At 48.3% G+C, this 17,706-nt stretch overlaps 11 non-coding genes and 3 pseudogenes across 11 annotated transcripts; all 14 read left to right on the top strand.

Moving 5' to 3' along the window:
- Nucleotides 1–542: 542 nt before the first annotated feature.
- LOC142266602 (U2 spliceosomal RNA) lies at nt 543–733 on the top strand. The gene has a single exon (XR_012732661.1). It is a non-coding gene; the product is annotated as a U2 spliceosomal RNA (small nuclear RNA).
- Nucleotides 734–2,069: 1,336 nt separating this feature from the next.
- Nucleotides 2,070–2,253, top strand: LOC142266613 (U2 spliceosomal RNA). Its single transcript, XR_012732669.1, has one exon. It is a non-coding gene; the product is annotated as a U2 spliceosomal RNA (small nuclear RNA).
- Nucleotides 2,254–3,370: 1,117 nt separating this feature from the next.
- On the top strand, nt 3,371–3,561 carry LOC142266589 (U2 spliceosomal RNA). The gene has a single exon (XR_012732650.1). It is a non-coding gene; the product is annotated as a U2 spliceosomal RNA (small nuclear RNA).
- Nucleotides 3,562–4,678: 1,117 nt separating this feature from the next.
- LOC142266619 (U2 spliceosomal RNA) lies at nt 4,679–4,805 on the top strand (annotated as a pseudogene).
- Nucleotides 4,806–5,493: 688 nt separating this feature from the next.
- On the top strand, nt 5,494–5,686 carry LOC142266606 (U2 spliceosomal RNA). Its single transcript, XR_012732663.1, has one exon. It is a non-coding gene; the product is annotated as a U2 spliceosomal RNA (small nuclear RNA).
- A 1,117-nt stretch (nt 5,687–6,803) lies between these two features.
- On the top strand, nt 6,804–6,994 carry LOC142266577 (U2 spliceosomal RNA). Its single transcript, XR_012732639.1, has one exon. It is a non-coding gene; the product is annotated as a U2 spliceosomal RNA (small nuclear RNA).
- Nucleotides 6,995–8,111: 1,117 nt separating this feature from the next.
- LOC142266670 (U2 spliceosomal RNA) lies at nt 8,112–8,302 on the top strand. The gene has a single exon (XR_012732712.1). It is a non-coding gene; the product is annotated as a U2 spliceosomal RNA (small nuclear RNA).
- A 1,117-nt stretch (nt 8,303–9,419) lies between these two features.
- Nucleotides 9,420–9,610, top strand: LOC142266658 (U2 spliceosomal RNA). Its single transcript, XR_012732701.1, has one exon. It is a non-coding gene; the product is annotated as a U2 spliceosomal RNA (small nuclear RNA).
- Nucleotides 9,611–10,727: 1,117 nt separating this feature from the next.
- Nucleotides 10,728–10,918, top strand: LOC142266646 (U2 spliceosomal RNA). The gene has a single exon (XR_012732690.1). It is a non-coding gene; the product is annotated as a U2 spliceosomal RNA (small nuclear RNA).
- Nucleotides 10,919–12,035: 1,117 nt separating this feature from the next.
- LOC142266634 (U2 spliceosomal RNA) lies at nt 12,036–12,226 on the top strand. The gene has a single exon (XR_012732679.1). It is a non-coding gene; the product is annotated as a U2 spliceosomal RNA (small nuclear RNA).
- Nucleotides 12,227–13,343: 1,117 nt separating this feature from the next.
- Nucleotides 13,344–13,534, top strand: LOC142266570 (U2 spliceosomal RNA). The gene has a single exon (XR_012732633.1). It is a non-coding gene; the product is annotated as a U2 spliceosomal RNA (small nuclear RNA).
- A 1,117-nt stretch (nt 13,535–14,651) lies between these two features.
- LOC142266623 (U2 spliceosomal RNA) lies at nt 14,652–14,793 on the top strand (annotated as a pseudogene).
- A 739-nt stretch (nt 14,794–15,532) lies between these two features.
- LOC142266611 (U2 spliceosomal RNA) lies at nt 15,533–15,728 on the top strand. The gene has a single exon (XR_012732667.1). It is a non-coding gene; the product is annotated as a U2 spliceosomal RNA (small nuclear RNA).
- Nucleotides 15,729–16,845: 1,117 nt separating this feature from the next.
- LOC142266622 (U2 spliceosomal RNA) lies at nt 16,846–16,987 on the top strand (annotated as a pseudogene).
- Nucleotides 16,988–17,706: the final 719 nt, after the last annotated feature.

Raw genomic sequence — 17,706 nt, 5'->3', positions numbered from 1 at the left:
CGCTGCTGCCTAGAAAACAAGCTGCGCAGAAGAAGTTGTTCTTTGGGTGGGAGGGTGGGCTAGTGGAAGGAGGGGGCAATCTCTTTTTTTCCCGGGTGGTAGGGGGATGACAGGAGAAGGGAAGCGGGTGGTGAGAAAGGTACAGAGGGCAGGGTTTGGGGGCTGGGAAGGAAAGGGAAAAGATTAGGGTTTGGGGATGATGAAAGGGCTTTCTACGGGTAAGGATGGCAAAGGGTGGCAGTGACGGAAAGTCAGGCAACCTGTCCTGTCCGTCTTTTTGTATCGTGAATTGGAAAGACTGCAAGGGGGAGGGGAGTTGCTTGCGCCCTAAAGGAGGAGTTATTCAGATTCATTGCAGTGGGCGGCGGCTGCAAAACGCACCATTCTTCTTGTTTTTGCTCTGCAAAGCAGCCTTTTCAAGGGTTGGCTTGGGTGACAAAATGTCTTGTGTAGGCGTGGGTTTGTCTCCCTCTCGCTCTCTCTCCCTAAGATGTGTCCGGCATAGGCCAGGGTGCCACTCGAGGCCCAAACCAATTCTGGTTATCGCTTCTCGGCCTTTTGGCTAAGATCAAGTGTAGTATCTGTTCTTATCAGTTTAATATCTGATACGTCCCCTATCTGGGGACCATATATTAAATGGATTTTTAGAACAGGGAGATGGAAAAAGAGCTTGCTCTGTCCACTCCACGCATTGACCTGGTATTGCAGTACCTCCAGGAACGGTGCACCCCTTCTTAACCCAGTTTCCAAAAGCAGAACTCGATTCACCTGATTCATATTAGCCCGATTAGCGAATTGAAATGAATTTTTATCTAACACACTTTTTACTTGCTTTATTCATCCAAATAGCAAACTCATCACCACTCAACTTCACCAACTCTGCTATGTCCCGTGCAGTATCTTGTTGTCAGTCTAATCTAGATCATGTGTAATTGAATGGAATAGATCCCTTTTGGACAAAGTGGAGTCAGATGCTGCAGTGACCACAGGTGTGAGAGGATCTACAATTGGCATCTGGTGTTATCTCTCTGCTTCCACTCCAAATAAAGTTACCTGTTGTTACCTGAACGTCAAATACTAAGAATGGGCGGCCTATGAAAGAATTAGTACTTTCATTAAGTATACTAAACCGGCTAATTGGGAATAGACAAACTGTAAAAAGCCCTCTGAGAAAGCCCCTCTCTAACCTTTGTTAGTAAGCTTTTCTGTAGCCTGCCTGTTGATGTATTTTCGGTTTGAACAGTGCACAACATGAAGAGACGGAACACTGGCGGCTTGTCACAATGCCCCCCGATGACATCACAATAGCGCTGCTGCCTAGAAAACAAGCTGCGCAGAAGAAGTTGTTCTTTGGGTGGGAGGGTGGGCTAGTGGAAGGAGGGGGCAATCTCTTTTTTTCCCGGGTGGTAGGGGGATGACAGGAGAAGGGAAGCGGGTGGTGAGAAAGGTACAGAGGGCAGGGTTTGGGGGCTGGGAAGGAAAGGGAAAAGATTAGGGTTTGGGGATGATGAAAGGGCTTTCTACGGGTAAGGATGGCAAAGGGTGGCAGTGACGGAAAGTCAGGCAACCTGTCCTGTCCGTCTTTTTGTATCGTGAATTGGAAAGACTGCAAGGGGGAGGGGAGTTGCTTGCGCCCTAAAGGAGGAGTTATTCAGATTCATTGCAGTGGGCGGCGGCTGCAAAACGCACCATTCTTCTTGTTTTTGCTCTGCAAAGCAGCCTTTTCAAGGGTTGGCTTGGGTGACAAAATGTCTTGTGTAGGCGTGGGTTTGTCTCCCTCTCGCTCTCTCTCCCTAAGATGTGTCCGGCATAGGCCAGGGTGCCACTCGAGGCCCAAACCAATTCTGGTTATCGCTTCTCGGCCTTTTGGCTAAGATCAAGTGTAGTCCCTTCATTGGGTTTGCCTTGGTCTTGGCTGGGAGGGGCCCGGGCTTGCACGACCGCCGGCCTCGGGGATTGGTGCGCCTTTTGGTGCTTACGTCCCTTTGTGGCTGGTGGTTCCTGGGCTCGGGAGGCGATCACCCAGGCACTGCGCTTTTGTGTGGTGGCCTGCTGGCCTTCGGGGCTACCTTGATTCTGAAAATTGCGGATGAAATCTCATCTGTTCTTATCAGTTTAATATCTGATACGTCCCCTATCTGGGGACCATATATTAAATGGATTTTTAGAACAGGGAGATGGAAAAAGAGCTTGCTCTGTCCACTCCACGCATTGACCTGGTATTGCAGTACCTCCAGGAACGGTGCACCCCTTCTTAACCCAGTTTCCAAAAGCAGAACTCGATTCACCTGATTCATATTAGCCCGATTAGCGAATTGAAATGAATTTTTATCTAACACACTTTTTACTTGCTTTATTCATCCAAATAGCAAACTCATCACCACTCAACTTCACCAACTCTGCTATGTCCCGTGCAGTATCTTGTTGTCAGTCTAATCTAGATCATGTGTAATTGAATGGAATAGATCCCTTTTGGACAAAGTGGAGTCAGATGCTGCAGTGACCACAGGTGTGAGAGGATCTACAATTGGCATCTGGTGTTATCTCTCTGCTTCCACTCCAAATAAAGTTACCTGTTGTTACCTGAACGTCAAATACTAAGAATGGGCGGCCTATGAAAGAATTAGTACTTTCATTAAGTATACTAAACCGGCTAATTGGGAATAGACAAACTGTAAAAAGCCCTCTGAGAAAGCCCCTCTCTAACCTTTGTTAGTAAGCTTTTCTGTAGCCTGCCTGTTGATGTATTTTCGGTTTGAACAGTGCACAACATGAAGAGACGGAACACTGGCGGCTTGTCACAATGCCCCCCGATGACATCACAATAGCGCTGCTGCCTAGAAAACAAGCTGCGCAGAAGAAGTTGTTCTTTGGGTGGGAGGGTGGGCTAGTGGAAGGAGGGGGCAATCTCTTTTTTTCCCGGGTGGTAGGGGGATGACAGGAGAAGGGAAGCGGGTGGTGAGAAAGGTACAGAGGGCAGGGTTTGGGGGCTGGGAAGGAAAGGGAAAAGATTAGGGTTTGGGGATGATGAAAGGGCTTTCTACGGGTAAGGATGGCAAAGGGTGGCAGTGACGGAAAGTCAGGCAACCTGTCCTGTCCGTCTTTTTGTATCGTGAATTGGAAAGACTGCAAGGGGGAGGGGAGTTGCTTGCGCCCTAAAGGAGGAGTTATTCAGATTCATTGCAGTGGGCGGCGGCTGCAAAACGCACCATTCTTCTTGTTTTTGCTCTGCAAAGCAGCCTTTTCAAGGGTTGGCTTGGGTGACAAAATGTCTTGTGTAGGCGTGGGTTTGTCTCCCTCTCGCTCTCTCTCCCTAAGATGTGTCCGGCATAGGCCAGGGTGCCACTCGAGGCCCAAACCAATTCTGGTTATCGCTTCTCGGCCTTTTGGCTAAGATCAAGTGTAGTATCTGTTCTTATCAGTTTAATATCTGATACGTCCCCTATCTGGGGACCATATATTAAATGGATTTTTAGAACAGGGAGATGGAAAAAGAGCTTGCTCTGTCCACTCCACGCATTGACCTGGTATTGCAGTACCTCCAGGAACGGTGCACCCCTTCTTAACCCAGTTTCCAAAAGCAGAACTCGATTCACCTGATTCATATTAGCCCGATTAGCGAATTGAAATGAATTTTTATCTAACACACTTTTTACTTGCTTTATTCATCCAAATAGCAAACTCATCACCACTCAACTTCACCAACTCTGCTATGTCCCGTGCAGTATCTTGTTGTCAGTCTAATCTAGATCATGTGTAATTGAATGGAATAGATCCCTTTTGGACAAAGTGGAGTCAGATGCTGCAGTGACCACAGGTGTGAGAGGATCTACAATTGGCATCTGGTGTTATCTCTCTGCTTCCACTCCAAATAAAGTTACCTGTTGTTACCTGAACGTCAAATACTAAGAATGGGCGGCCTATGAAAGAATTAGTACTTTCATTAAGTATACTAAACCGGCTAATTGGGAATAGACAAACTGTAAAAAGCCCTCTGAGAAAGCCCCTCTCTAACCTTTGTTAGTAAGCTTTTCTGTAGCCTGCCTGTTGATGTATTTTCGGTTTGAACAGTGCACAACATGAAGAGACGGAACACTGGCGGCTTGTCACAATGCCCCCCGATGACATCACAATAGCGCTGCTGCCTAGAAAACAAGCTGCGCAGAAGAAGTTGTTCTTTGGGTGGGAGGGTGGGCTAGTGGAAGGAGGGGGCAATCTCTTTTTTTCCCGGGTGGTAGGGGGATGACAGGAGAAGGGAAGCGGGTGGTGAGAAAGGTACAGAGGGCAGGGTTTGGGGGCTGGGAAGGAAAGGGAAAAGATTAGGGTTTGGGGATGATGAAAGGGCTTTCTACGGGTAAGGATGGCAAAGGGTGGCAGTGACGGAAAGTCAGGCAACCTGTCCTGTCCGTCTTTTTGTATCGTGAATTGGAAAGACTGCAAGGGGGAGGGGAGTTGCTTGCGCCCTAAAGGAGGAGTTATTCAGATTCATTGCAGTGGGCGGCGGCTGCAAAACGCACCATTCTTCTTGTTTTTGCTCTGCAAAGCAGCCTTTTCAAGGGTTGGCTTGGGTGACAAAATGTCTTGTGTAGGCGTGGGTTTGTCTCCCTCTCGCTCTCTCTCCCTAAGATGTGTCCGGCATAGGCCAGGGTGCCACTCGAGGCCCAAACCAATTCTGGTTATCGCTTCTCGGCCTTTTGGCTAAGATCAAGTGTAGTATCTGTGAGGCTCGGCAGATGCAATGCACACTGGAAGGTTGCGCTTGCTAGTACTCTTGATGTATAGTATATTCATCTAGAGGAAAACATGGCCCTACCAGGATCGAGGCTATTAGACTGAGTAAGTGTGGGGGCTATGGTGCAATGTGCCCCAGGACTGACGACCCTGGAGTGAGTCTGAGCTTGCTGGCTTGGGACCCCGGCGAGCCTTGGGCTCTGTAGCACACCGTACCTTGCCCTTTCATACTTTCTGAGCATATTGCTCTATCCCGGCCTTCTGGCTAGGAAGGGAAATTTTTATAATCATGGTCGGAGGTCCGTTCAGCTTTGGGCTGAGAAACCAACACCCGGTTGGAGGTCCGGGTCAGCTTCGGCTGAGAAACCAACACCCGGTTGGAGGTCTGGGTCAGCTTCGGCTGAGAAACCAACACCCGGTTGGAGGTCCGGGTCAGCTTCGGCTGAGAAACCAACACCCGGTTGGAGGTCCGGTTAGCCTTGGGCTGAGAAACCAACACCGGTTGACGGTCCGGGCAGTTTCGGCTGCGAAACCAACAACTAGTAGCTCTCTACTCCACTTGGGTAAGATGCCTGGGTGGACGCTGGGAGCAACGACAAGGCTCAACCAGGCTTCGGCTTGGGGGAGCACCGAAGATCCCTGACCCTTGCTGTGGCCTTCTGGCTCGGAGGGACGGGGTTGATTTTTGGGGACCCTCTCCTCACGGAGGGGTCCACACGAATCCTAGCCTTTGCACTGTTTTTGGTGTGACTTCGGTCATGCATTTTTTGCGGTGCTTTGGAAAGCTTCATTAAATCAAAAATCTGTTCTTATCAGTTTAATATCTGATACGTCCCCTATCTGGGGACCATATATTAAATGGATTTTTAGAACAGGGAGATGGAAAAAGAGCTTGCTCTGTCCACTCCACGCATTGACCTGGTATTGCAGTACCTCCAGGAACGGTGCACCCCTTCTTAACCCAGTTTCCAAAAGCAGAACTCGATTCACCTGATTCATATTAGCCCGATTAGCGAATTGAAATGAATTTTTATCTAACACACTTTTTACTTGCTTTATTCATCCAAATAGCAAACTCATCACCACTCAACTTCACCAACTCTGCTATGTCCCGTGCAGTATCTTGTTGTCAGTCTAATCTAGATCATGTGTAATTGAATGGAATAGATCCCTTTTGGACAAAGTGGAGTCAGATGCTGCAGTGACCACAGGTGTGAGAGGATCTACAATTGGCATCTGGTGTTATCTCTCTGCTTCCACTCCAAATAAAGTTACCTGTTGTTACCTGAACGTCAAATACTAAGAATGGGCGGCCTATGAAAGAATTAGTACTTTCATTAAGTATACTAAACCGGCTAATTGGGAATAGACAAACTGTAAAAAGCCCTCTGAGAAAGCCCCTCTCTAACCTTTGTTAGTAAGCTTTTCTGTAGCCTGCCTGTTGATGTATTTTCGGTTTGAACAGTGCACAACATGAAGAGACGGAACACTGGCGGCTTGTCACAATGCCCCCCGATGACATCACAATAGCGCTGCTGCCTAGAAAACAAGCTGCGCAGAAGAAGTTGTTCTTTGGGTGGGAGGGTGGGCTAGTGGAAGGAGGGGGCAATCTCTTTTTTTCCCGGGTGGTAGGGGGATGACAGGAGAAGGGAAGCGGGTGGTGAGAAAGGTACAGAGGGCAGGGTTTGGGGGCTGGGAAGGAAAGGGAAAAGATTAGGGTTTGGGGATGATGAAAGGGCTTTCTACGGGTAAGGATGGCAAAGGGTGGCAGTGACGGAAAGTCAGGCAACCTGTCCTGTCCGTCTTTTTGTATCGTGAATTGGAAAGACTGCAAGGGGGAGGGGAGTTGCTTGCGCCCTAAAGGAGGAGTTATTCAGATTCATTGCAGTGGGCGGCGGCTGCAAAACGCACCATTCTTCTTGTTTTTGCTCTGCAAAGCAGCCTTTTCAAGGGTTGGCTTGGGTGACAAAATGTCTTGTGTAGGCGTGGGTTTGTCTCCCTCTCGCTCTCTCTCCCTAAGATGTGTCCGGCATAGGCCAGGGTGCCACTCGAGGCCCAAACCAATTCTGGTTATCGCTTCTCGGCCTTTTGGCTAAGATCAAGTGTAGTATCTGTTCTTATCAGTTTAATATCTGATACGTCCCCTATCTGGGGACCATATATTAAATGGATTTTTAGAACAGGGAGATGGAAAAAGAGCTTGCTCTGTCCACTCCACGCATTGACCTGGTATTGCAGTACCTCCAGGAACGGTGCACCCCTTCTTAACCCAGTTTCCAAAAGCAGAACTCGATTCACCTGATTCATATTAGCCCGATTAGCGAATTGAAATGAATTTTTATCTAACACACTTTTTACTTGCTTTATTCATCCAAATAGCAAACTCATCACCACTCAACTTCACCAACTCTGCTATGTCCCGTGCAGTATCTTGTTGTCAGTCTAATCTAGATCATGTGTAATTGAATGGAATAGATCCCTTTTGGACAAAGTGGAGTCAGATGCTGCAGTGACCACAGGTGTGAGAGGATCTACAATTGGCATCTGGTGTTATCTCTCTGCTTCCACTCCAAATAAAGTTACCTGTTGTTACCTGAACGTCAAATACTAAGAATGGGCGGCCTATGAAAGAATTAGTACTTTCATTAAGTATACTAAACCGGCTAATTGGGAATAGACAAACTGTAAAAAGCCCTCTGAGAAAGCCCCTCTCTAACCTTTGTTAGTAAGCTTTTCTGTAGCCTGCCTGTTGATGTATTTTCGGTTTGAACAGTGCACAACATGAAGAGACGGAACACTGGCGGCTTGTCACAATGCCCCCCGATGACATCACAATAGCGCTGCTGCCTAGAAAACAAGCTGCGCAGAAGAAGTTGTTCTTTGGGTGGGAGGGTGGGCTAGTGGAAGGAGGGGGCAATCTCTTTTTTTCCCGGGTGGTAGGGGGATGACAGGAGAAGGGAAGCGGGTGGTGAGAAAGGTACAGAGGGCAGGGTTTGGGGGCTGGGAAGGAAAGGGAAAAGATTAGGGTTTGGGGATGATGAAAGGGCTTTCTACGGGTAAGGATGGCAAAGGGTGGCAGTGACGGAAAGTCAGGCAACCTGTCCTGTCCGTCTTTTTGTATCGTGAATTGGAAAGACTGCAAGGGGGAGGGGAGTTGCTTGCGCCCTAAAGGAGGAGTTATTCAGATTCATTGCAGTGGGCGGCGGCTGCAAAACGCACCATTCTTCTTGTTTTTGCTCTGCAAAGCAGCCTTTTCAAGGGTTGGCTTGGGTGACAAAATGTCTTGTGTAGGCGTGGGTTTGTCTCCCTCTCGCTCTCTCTCCCTAAGATGTGTCCGGCATAGGCCAGGGTGCCACTCGAGGCCCAAACCAATTCTGGTTATCGCTTCTCGGCCTTTTGGCTAAGATCAAGTGTAGTATCTGTTCTTATCAGTTTAATATCTGATACGTCCCCTATCTGGGGACCATATATTAAATGGATTTTTAGAACAGGGAGATGGAAAAAGAGCTTGCTCTGTCCACTCCACGCATTGACCTGGTATTGCAGTACCTCCAGGAACGGTGCACCCCTTCTTAACCCAGTTTCCAAAAGCAGAACTCGATTCACCTGATTCATATTAGCCCGATTAGCGAATTGAAATGAATTTTTATCTAACACACTTTTTACTTGCTTTATTCATCCAAATAGCAAACTCATCACCACTCAACTTCACCAACTCTGCTATGTCCCGTGCAGTATCTTGTTGTCAGTCTAATCTAGATCATGTGTAATTGAATGGAATAGATCCCTTTTGGACAAAGTGGAGTCAGATGCTGCAGTGACCACAGGTGTGAGAGGATCTACAATTGGCATCTGGTGTTATCTCTCTGCTTCCACTCCAAATAAAGTTACCTGTTGTTACCTGAACGTCAAATACTAAGAATGGGCGGCCTATGAAAGAATTAGTACTTTCATTAAGTATACTAAACCGGCTAATTGGGAATAGACAAACTGTAAAAAGCCCTCTGAGAAAGCCCCTCTCTAACCTTTGTTAGTAAGCTTTTCTGTAGCCTGCCTGTTGATGTATTTTCGGTTTGAACAGTGCACAACATGAAGAGACGGAACACTGGCGGCTTGTCACAATGCCCCCCGATGACATCACAATAGCGCTGCTGCCTAGAAAACAAGCTGCGCAGAAGAAGTTGTTCTTTGGGTGGGAGGGTGGGCTAGTGGAAGGAGGGGGCAATCTCTTTTTTTCCCGGGTGGTAGGGGGATGACAGGAGAAGGGAAGCGGGTGGTGAGAAAGGTACAGAGGGCAGGGTTTGGGGGCTGGGAAGGAAAGGGAAAAGATTAGGGTTTGGGGATGATGAAAGGGCTTTCTACGGGTAAGGATGGCAAAGGGTGGCAGTGACGGAAAGTCAGGCAACCTGTCCTGTCCGTCTTTTTGTATCGTGAATTGGAAAGACTGCAAGGGGGAGGGGAGTTGCTTGCGCCCTAAAGGAGGAGTTATTCAGATTCATTGCAGTGGGCGGCGGCTGCAAAACGCACCATTCTTCTTGTTTTTGCTCTGCAAAGCAGCCTTTTCAAGGGTTGGCTTGGGTGACAAAATGTCTTGTGTAGGCGTGGGTTTGTCTCCCTCTCGCTCTCTCTCCCTAAGATGTGTCCGGCATAGGCCAGGGTGCCACTCGAGGCCCAAACCAATTCTGGTTATCGCTTCTCGGCCTTTTGGCTAAGATCAAGTGTAGTATCTGTTCTTATCAGTTTAATATCTGATACGTCCCCTATCTGGGGACCATATATTAAATGGATTTTTAGAACAGGGAGATGGAAAAAGAGCTTGCTCTGTCCACTCCACGCATTGACCTGGTATTGCAGTACCTCCAGGAACGGTGCACCCCTTCTTAACCCAGTTTCCAAAAGCAGAACTCGATTCACCTGATTCATATTAGCACGATTAGCGAATTGAAATGAATTTTTATCTAACACACTTTTTACTTGCTTTATTCATCCAAATAGCAAACTCATCACCACTCAACTTCACCAACTCTGCTATGTCCCGTGCAGTATCTTGTTGTCAGTCTAATCTAGATCATGTGTAATTGAATGGAATAGATCCCTTTTGGACAAAGTGGAGTCAGATGCTGCAGTGACCACAGGTGTGAGAGGATCTACAATTGGCATCTGGTGTTATCTCTCTGCTTCCACTCCAAATAAAGTTACCTGTTGTTACCTGAACGTCAAATACTAAGAATGGGCGGCCTATGAAAGAATTAGTACTTTCATTAAGTATACTAAACCGGCTAATTGGGAATAGACAAACTGTAAAAAGCCCTCTGAGAAAGCCCCTCTCTAACCTTTGTTAGTAAGCTTTTCTGTAGCCTGCCTGTTGATGTATTTTCGGTTTGAACAGTGCACAACATGAAGAGACGGAACACTGGCGGCTTGTCACAATGCCCCCCGATGACATCACAATAGCGCTGCTGCCTAGAAAACAAGCTGCGCAGAAGAAGTTGTTCTTTGGGTGGGAGGGTGGGCTAGTGGAAGGAGGGGGCAATCTCTTTTTTTCCCGGGTGGTAGGGGGATGACAGGAGAAGGGAAGCGGGTGGTGAGAAAGGTACAGAGGGCAGGGTTTGGGGGCTGGGAAGGAAAGGGAAAAGATTAGGGTTTGGGGATGATGAAAGGGCTTTCTACGGGTAAGGATGGCAAAGGGTGGCAGTGACGGAAAGTCAGGCAACCTGTCCTGTCCGTCTTTTTGTATCGTGAATTGGAAAGACTGCAAGGGGGAGGGGAGTTGCTTGCGCCCTAAAGGAGGAGTTATTCAGATTCATTGCAGTGGGCGGCGGCTGCAAAACGCACCATTCTTCTTGTTTTTGCTCTGCAAAGCAGCCTTTTCAAGGGTTGGCTTGGGTGACAAAATGTCTTGTGTAGGCGTGGGTTTGTCTCCCTCTCGCTCTCTCTCCCTAAGATGTGTCCGGCATAGGCCAGGGTGCCACTCGAGGCCCAAACCAATTCTGGTTATCGCTTCTCGGCCTTTTGGCTAAGATCAAGTGTAGTATCTGTTCTTATCAGTTTAATATCTGATACGTCCCCTATCTGGGGACCATATATTAAATGGATTTTTAGAACAGGGAGATGGAAAAAGAGCTTGCTCTGTCCACTCCACGCATTGACCTGGTATTGCAGTACCTCCAGGAACGGTGCACCCCTTCTTAACCCAGTTTCCAAAAGCAGAACTCGATTCACCTGATTCATATTAGCCCGATTAGCGAATTGAAATGAATTTTTATCTAACACACTTTTTACTTGCTTTATTCATCCAAATAGCAAACTCATCACCACTCAACTTCACCAACTCTGCTATGTCCCGTGCAGTATCTTGTTGTCAGTCTAATCTAGATCATGTGTAATTGAATGGAATAGATCCCTTTTGGACAAAGTGGAGTCAGATGCTGCAGTGACCACAGGTGTGAGAGGATCTACAATTGGCATCTGGTGTTATCTCTCTGCTTCCACTCCAAATAAAGTTACCTGTTGTTACCTGAACGTCAAATACTAAGAATGGGCGGCCTATGAAAGAATTAGTACTTTCATTAAGTATACTAAACCGGCTAATTGGGAATAGACAAACTGTAAAAAGCCCTCTGAGAAAGCCCCTCTCTAACCTTTGTTAGTAAGCTTTTCTGTAGCCTGCCTGTTGATGTATTTTCGGTTTGAACAGTGCACAACATGAAGAGACGGAACACTGGCGGCTTGTCACAATGCCCCCCGATGACATCACAATAGCGCTGCTGCCTAGAAAACAAGCTGCGCAGAAGAAGTTGTTCTTTGGGTGGGAGGGTGGGCTAGTGGAAGGAGGGGGCAATCTCTTTTTTTCCCGGGTGGTAGGGGGATGACAGGAGAAGGGAAGCGGGTGGTGAGAAAGGTACAGAGGGCAGGGTTTGGGGGCTGGGAAGGAAAGGGAAAAGATTAGGGTTTGGGGATGATGAAAGGGCTTTCTACGGGTAAGGATGGCAAAGGGTGGCAGTGACGGAAAGTCAGGCAACCTGTCCTGTCCGTCTTTTTGTATCGTGAATTGGAAAGACTGCAAGGGGGAGGGGAGTTGCTTGCGCCCTAAAGGAGGAGTTATTCAGATTCATTGCAGTGGGCGGCGGCTGCAAAACGCACCATTCTTCTTGTTTTTGCTCTGCAAAGCAGCCTTTTCAAGGGTTGGCTTGGGTGACAAAATGTCTTGTGTAGGCGTGGGTTTGTCTCCCTCTCGCTCTCTCTCCCTAAGATGTGTCCGGCATAGGCCAGGGTGCCACTCGAGGCCCAAACCAATTCTGGTTATCGCTTCTCGGCCTTTTGGCTAAGATCAAGTGTAGTATCTGTTCTTATCAGTTTAATATCTGATACGTCCCCTATCTGGGGACCATATATTAAATGGATTTTTAGAACAGGGAGATGGAAAAAGAGCTTGCTCTGTCCACTCCACGCATTGACCTGGTATTGCAGTACCTCCAGGAACGGTGCACCCCTTCTTAACCCAGTTTCCAAAAGCAGAACTCGATTCACCTGATTCATATTAGCCCGATTAGCGAATTGAAATGAATTTTTATCTAACACACTTTTTACTTGCTTTATTCATCCAAATAGCAAACTCATCACCACTCAACTTCACCAACTCTGCTATGTCCCGTGCAGTATCTTGTTGTCAGTCTAATCTAGATCATGTGTAATTGAATGGAATAGATCCCTTTTGGACAAAGTGGAGTCAGATGCTGCAGTGACCACAGGTGTGAGAGGATCTACAATTGGCATCTGGTGTTATCTCTCTGCTTCCACTCCAAATAAAGTTACCTGTTGTTACCTGAACGTCAAATACTAAGAATGGGCGGCCTATGAAAGAATTAGTACTTTCATTAAGTATACTAAACCGGCTAATTGGGAATAGACAAACTGTAAAAAGCCCTCTGAGAAAGCCCCTCTCTAACCTTTGTTAGTAAGCTTTTCTGTAGCCTGCCTGTTGATGTATTTTCGGTTTGAACAGTGCACAACATGAAGAGACGGAACACTGGCGGCTTGTCACAATGCCCCCCGATGACATCACAATAGCGCTGCTGCCTAGAAAACAAGCTGCGCAGAAGAAGTTGTTCTTTGGGTGGGAGGGTGGGCTAGTGGAAGGAGGGGGCAATCTCTTTTTTTCCCGGGTGGTAGGGGGATGACAGGAGAAGGGAAGCGGGTGGTGAGAAAGGTACAGAGGGCAGGGTTTGGGGGCTGGGAAGGAAAGGGAAAAGATTAGGGTTTGGGGATGATGAAAGGGCTTTCTACGGGTAAGGATGGCAAAGGGTGGCAGTGACGGAAAGTCAGGCAACCTGTCCTGTCCGTCTTTTTGTATCGTGAATTGGAAAGACTGCAAGGGGGAGGGGAGTTGCTTGCGCCCTAAAGGAGGAGTTATTCAGATTCATTGCAGTGGGCGGCGGCTGCAAAACGCACCATTCTTCTTGTTTTTGCTCTGCAAAGCAGCCTTTTCAAGGGTTGGCTTGGGTGACAAAATGTCTTGTGTAGGCGTGGGTTTGTCTCCCTCTCGCTCTCTCTCCCTAAGATGTGTCCGGCATAGGCCAGGGTGCCACTCGAGGCCCAAACCAATTCTGGTTATCGCTTCTCGGCCTTTTGGCTAAGATCAAGTGTAGTATCTGTTCTTATCAGTTTAATATCTGATACGTCCCCTATCTGGGGACCATATATTAAATGGATTTTTAGAACAGGGAGATGGAAAAAGAGCTTGCTCTGTCCACTCCACGCATTGACCTGGTATTGCAGTACCTCCAGGAACGGTGCACCCCTTCTTAACCCAGTTTCCAAAAGCAGAACTCGATTCACCTGATTCATATTAGCCCGATTAGCGAATTGAAATGAATTTTTATCTAACACACTTTTTACTTGCTTTATTCATCCAAATAGCAAACTCATCACCACTCAACTTCACCAACTCTGCTATGTCCCGTGCAGTATCTTGTTGTCAGTCTAATCTAGATCATGTGTAATTGAATGGAATAGATCCCTTTTGGACAAAGTGGAGTCAGATGCTGCAGTGACCACAGGTGTGAGAGGATCTACAATTGGCATCTGGTGTTATCTCTCTGCTTCCACTCCAAATAAAGTTACCTGTTGTTACCTGAACGTCAAATACTAAGAATGGGCGGCCTATGAAAGAATTAGTACTTTCATTAAGTATACTAAACCGGCTAATTGGGAATAGACAAACTGTAAAAAGCCCTCTGAGAAAGCCCCTCTCTAACCTTTGTTAGTAAGCTTTTCTGTAGCCTGCCTGTTGATGTATTTTCGGTTTGAACAGTGCACAACATGAAGAGACGGAACACTGGCGGCTTGTCACAATGCCCCCCGATGACATCACAATAGCGCTGCTGCCTAGAAAACAAGCTGCGCAGAAGAAGTTGTTCTTTGGGTGGGAGGGTGGGCTAGTGGAAGGAGGGGGCAATCTCTTTTTTTCCCGGGTGGTAGGGGGATGACAGGAGAAGGGAAGCGGGTGGTGAGAAAGGTACAGAGGGCAGGGTTTGGGGGCTGGGAAGGAAAGGGAAAAGATTAGGGTTTGGGGATGATGAAAGGGCTTTCTACGGGTAAGGATGGCAAAGGGTGGCAGTGACGGAAAGTCAGGCAACCTGTCCTGTCCGTCTTTTTGTATCGTGAATTGGAAAGACTGCAAGGGGGAGGGGAGTTGCTTGCGCCCTAAAGGAGGAGTTATTCAGATTCATTGCAGTGGGCGGCGGCTGCAAAACGCACCATTCTTCTTGTTTTTGCTCTGCAAAGCAGCCTTTTCAAGGGTTGGCTTGGGTGACAAAATGTCTTGTGTAGGCGTGGGTTTGTCTCCCTCTCGCTCTCTCTCCCTAAGATGTGTCCGGCATAGGCCAGGGTGCCACTCGAGGCCCAAACCAATTCTGGTTATCGCTTCTCGGCCTTTTGGCTAAGATCAAGTGTAGTATCGTTCGAAAAGGTGGTTTAAGGCTCCGGCCACCTTAGTACAATGATGCAATGCACACTGGAAGGTTGCGCTTGTTAGTACTTTGGGAGGATAGTATATCCATCTAGAGGAAACCATGGCCCTACCAGGATCGAGGCTATTAGACTGAGTAAGTGTGGGGGCTATGGTGCAATGTGCCCCAGGATTGACGACCCTGGAGTGAGTCTGAGCTTGCTGGCTTGGGACCCCGGCGAGCCTTGGGCTCTGTAGCACACCGTACCTTGCCCTTTCATACTTTCTGAGCATATTGCTCTATCCTGGCCTTCTGGCTAGGAAGGGAAATTTTTATAATCATGGTCGGAGGTCCGTTCAGCTTTGGGCTGAGAAACCAACACCCGGTTGGAGGTCCGGGTCAGCTTTGGCTGAGAAACCAACACCCGGTTGGAGGTCCGGGTCAGCTTCGGCTGAGAAACCAACACCCGGTTGGAGGTCCGGGTCAGCTTCGGCTGAGAAACCAACACCCGGTTGGAGGTCCGGGTCAGCTTCGGCTGAGAAACCAACACCCGGTTGGAGGTCCGGTTAGCCTTGGGCTGAGAAACCAACACCGGTTGACGGTCCGGGCAGTTTCGGCTGCGAAACCAACAACTAGTAGCTCTCTACTCCACTTGGGTAAGATGCCTGGATGGACGCTGGGAGCAACGACAAGGCTCAACCAGGCTTCGGCTTGGGGGAGCACCGAAGATCCCTGACCCTTGCTGTGGCCTTCTGGCTCGGAGGGACGGGGTTGATTTTTGGGGACCCTCTCCTCACGGAGGGGTCCACACGAATCCTAGCCTTTGCACTGTTTTTGGTGTGACTTCGGTCATGCATTTTTTGCGGTGCTTTGGAAAGCTTCATTAAATCAAAATCTGTTCTTATCAGTTTAATATCTGATACGTCCCCTATCTGGGGACCATATATTAAATGGATTTTTAGAACAGGGAGATGGAAAAAGAGCTTGCTCTGTCCACTCCACGCATTGACCTGGTATTGCAGTACCTCCAGGAACGGTGCACCCCTTCTTAACCCAGTTTCCAAAAGCAGAACTCGATTCACCTGATTCATATTAGCCCGATTAGCGAATTGAAATGAATTTTTATCTAACACACTTTTTACTTGCTTTATTCATCCAAATAGCAAACTCATCACCACTCAACTTCACCAACTCTGCTATGTCCCGTGCAGTATCTTGTTGTCAGTCTAATCTAGATCATGTGTAATTGAATGGAATAGATCCCTTTTGGACAAAGTGGAGTCAGATGCTGCAGTGACCACAGGTGTGAGAGGATCTACAATTGGCATCTGGTGTTATCTCTCTGCTTCCACTCCAAATAAAGTTACCTGTTGTTACCTGAACGTCAAATACTAAGAATGGGCGGCCTATGAAAGAATTAGTACTTTCATTAAGTATACTAAACCGGCTAATTGGGAATAGACAAACTGTAAAAAGCCCTCTGAGAAAGCCCCTCTCTAACCTTTGTTAGTAAGCTTTTCTGTAGCCTGCCTGTTGATGTATTTTCGGTTTGAACAGTGCACAACATGAAGAGACGGAACACTGGCGGCTTGTCACAATGCCCCCCGATGACATCACAATAGCGCTGCTGCCTAGAAAACAAGCTGCGCAGAAGAAGTTGTTCTTTGGGTGGGAGGGTGGGCTAGTGGAAGGAGGGGGCAATCTCTTTTTTTCCCGGGTGGTAGGGGGATGACAGGAGAAGGGAAGCGGGTGGTGAGAAAGGTACAGAGGGCAGGGTTTGGGGGCTGGGAAGGAAAGGGAAAAGATTAGGGTTTGGGGATGATGAAAGGGCTTTCTACGGGTAAGGATGGCAAAGGGTGGCAGTGACGGAAAGTCAGGCAACCTGTCCTGTCCGTCTTTTTGTATCGTGAATTGGAAAGACTGCAAGGGGGAGGGGAGTTGCTTGCGCCCTAAAGGAGGAGTTATTCAGATTCATTGCAGTGGGCGGCGGCTGCAAAACGCACCATTCTTCTTGTTTTTGCTCTGCAAAGCAGCCTTTTAAAGGGTTGGCTTGGGTGACAAAATGTCTTGTGTAGGCGTGGGTTTGTCTCCCTCTCGCTCTCTCTCCCTAAGATGTGTCCGGCATAGGCCAGGGTGCCACTCGAGGCCCAAACCAATTCTGGTTATCGCTTCTCGGCCTTTTGGCTAAGATCAAGTGTAGTATCGTTCGAAAAGGTGGTTTAAGGCTCCGGCCACCTTAGTACAATGATGCAATGCACACTGGAAGGTTGCGCTTGTTAGTACTTTGGGAGGATAGTATATCCATCTAGAGGAAACCATGGCCCTACCAGGATCGAGGCTATTAGACTGAGTAAGTGTGGGGGCTATGGTGCAATGTGCCCCAGGATTGACGACCCTGGAGTGAGTCTGAGCTTGCTGGCTTGGGACCCCGGCGAGCCTTGGGCTCTGTAGCACACCGTACCTTGCCTTTTCATACTTTCTGAGCATATTGCTCTATCCCGGCCTTCTGGCTAGGAAGGGAAATTTTTATAATCATGGTCGGAGGTCCGTTCAGCTTTGGGCTGAGAAACCAACACCCGGTTGGAGGTCTGGGTCAGCTTTGGCTGAGAAACCAACACCCGGTTGGAGGTCCGGGTCAGCTTCGGCTGAGAAACCAACACCCGGTTGGAGGTCCGGGTCAGCTTCGGCTGAGAAACCAACACCCGGTTGGAGGTCCGGGTCAGCTTCGGCTGAGAAACCAACACCCGGTTGGAGGTCCGGTTAGCCTTGGGCTGAGAAACCAACACCGGTTGACGGTCCGGGCAGTTTCGGCTGCGAAACCAACAACTAGTAGCTCTCTACTCCACTTGGGTAAGATGCCTGGGTGGACGCTGGGAGCAACGACAAGGCTCAACCAGGCTTCGGCATGGGGGAGCACCGAAGATCCCTGACCCTTGCTGTGGCCTTCTGGCTCGGAGGGACGGGGTTGATTTTTGGGGACCCTCTCCTCACGGAGGGGTCCACACGAATCCTAGCCTTTGCACTG

This window comes from Anomaloglossus baeobatrachus, unplaced genomic scaffold (genome assembly GCF_048569485.1).
Source record: "Anomaloglossus baeobatrachus isolate aAnoBae1 unplaced genomic scaffold, aAnoBae1.hap1 Scaffold_2884, whole genome shotgun sequence".
Taxonomy (NCBI): Eukaryota; Metazoa; Chordata; class Amphibia; order Anura; family Aromobatidae; genus Anomaloglossus; species Anomaloglossus baeobatrachus.
The sequence above is the reverse complement of the archived record's forward strand: the minus strand, read 5'-3'. Positions and strand labels throughout refer to the sequence as shown.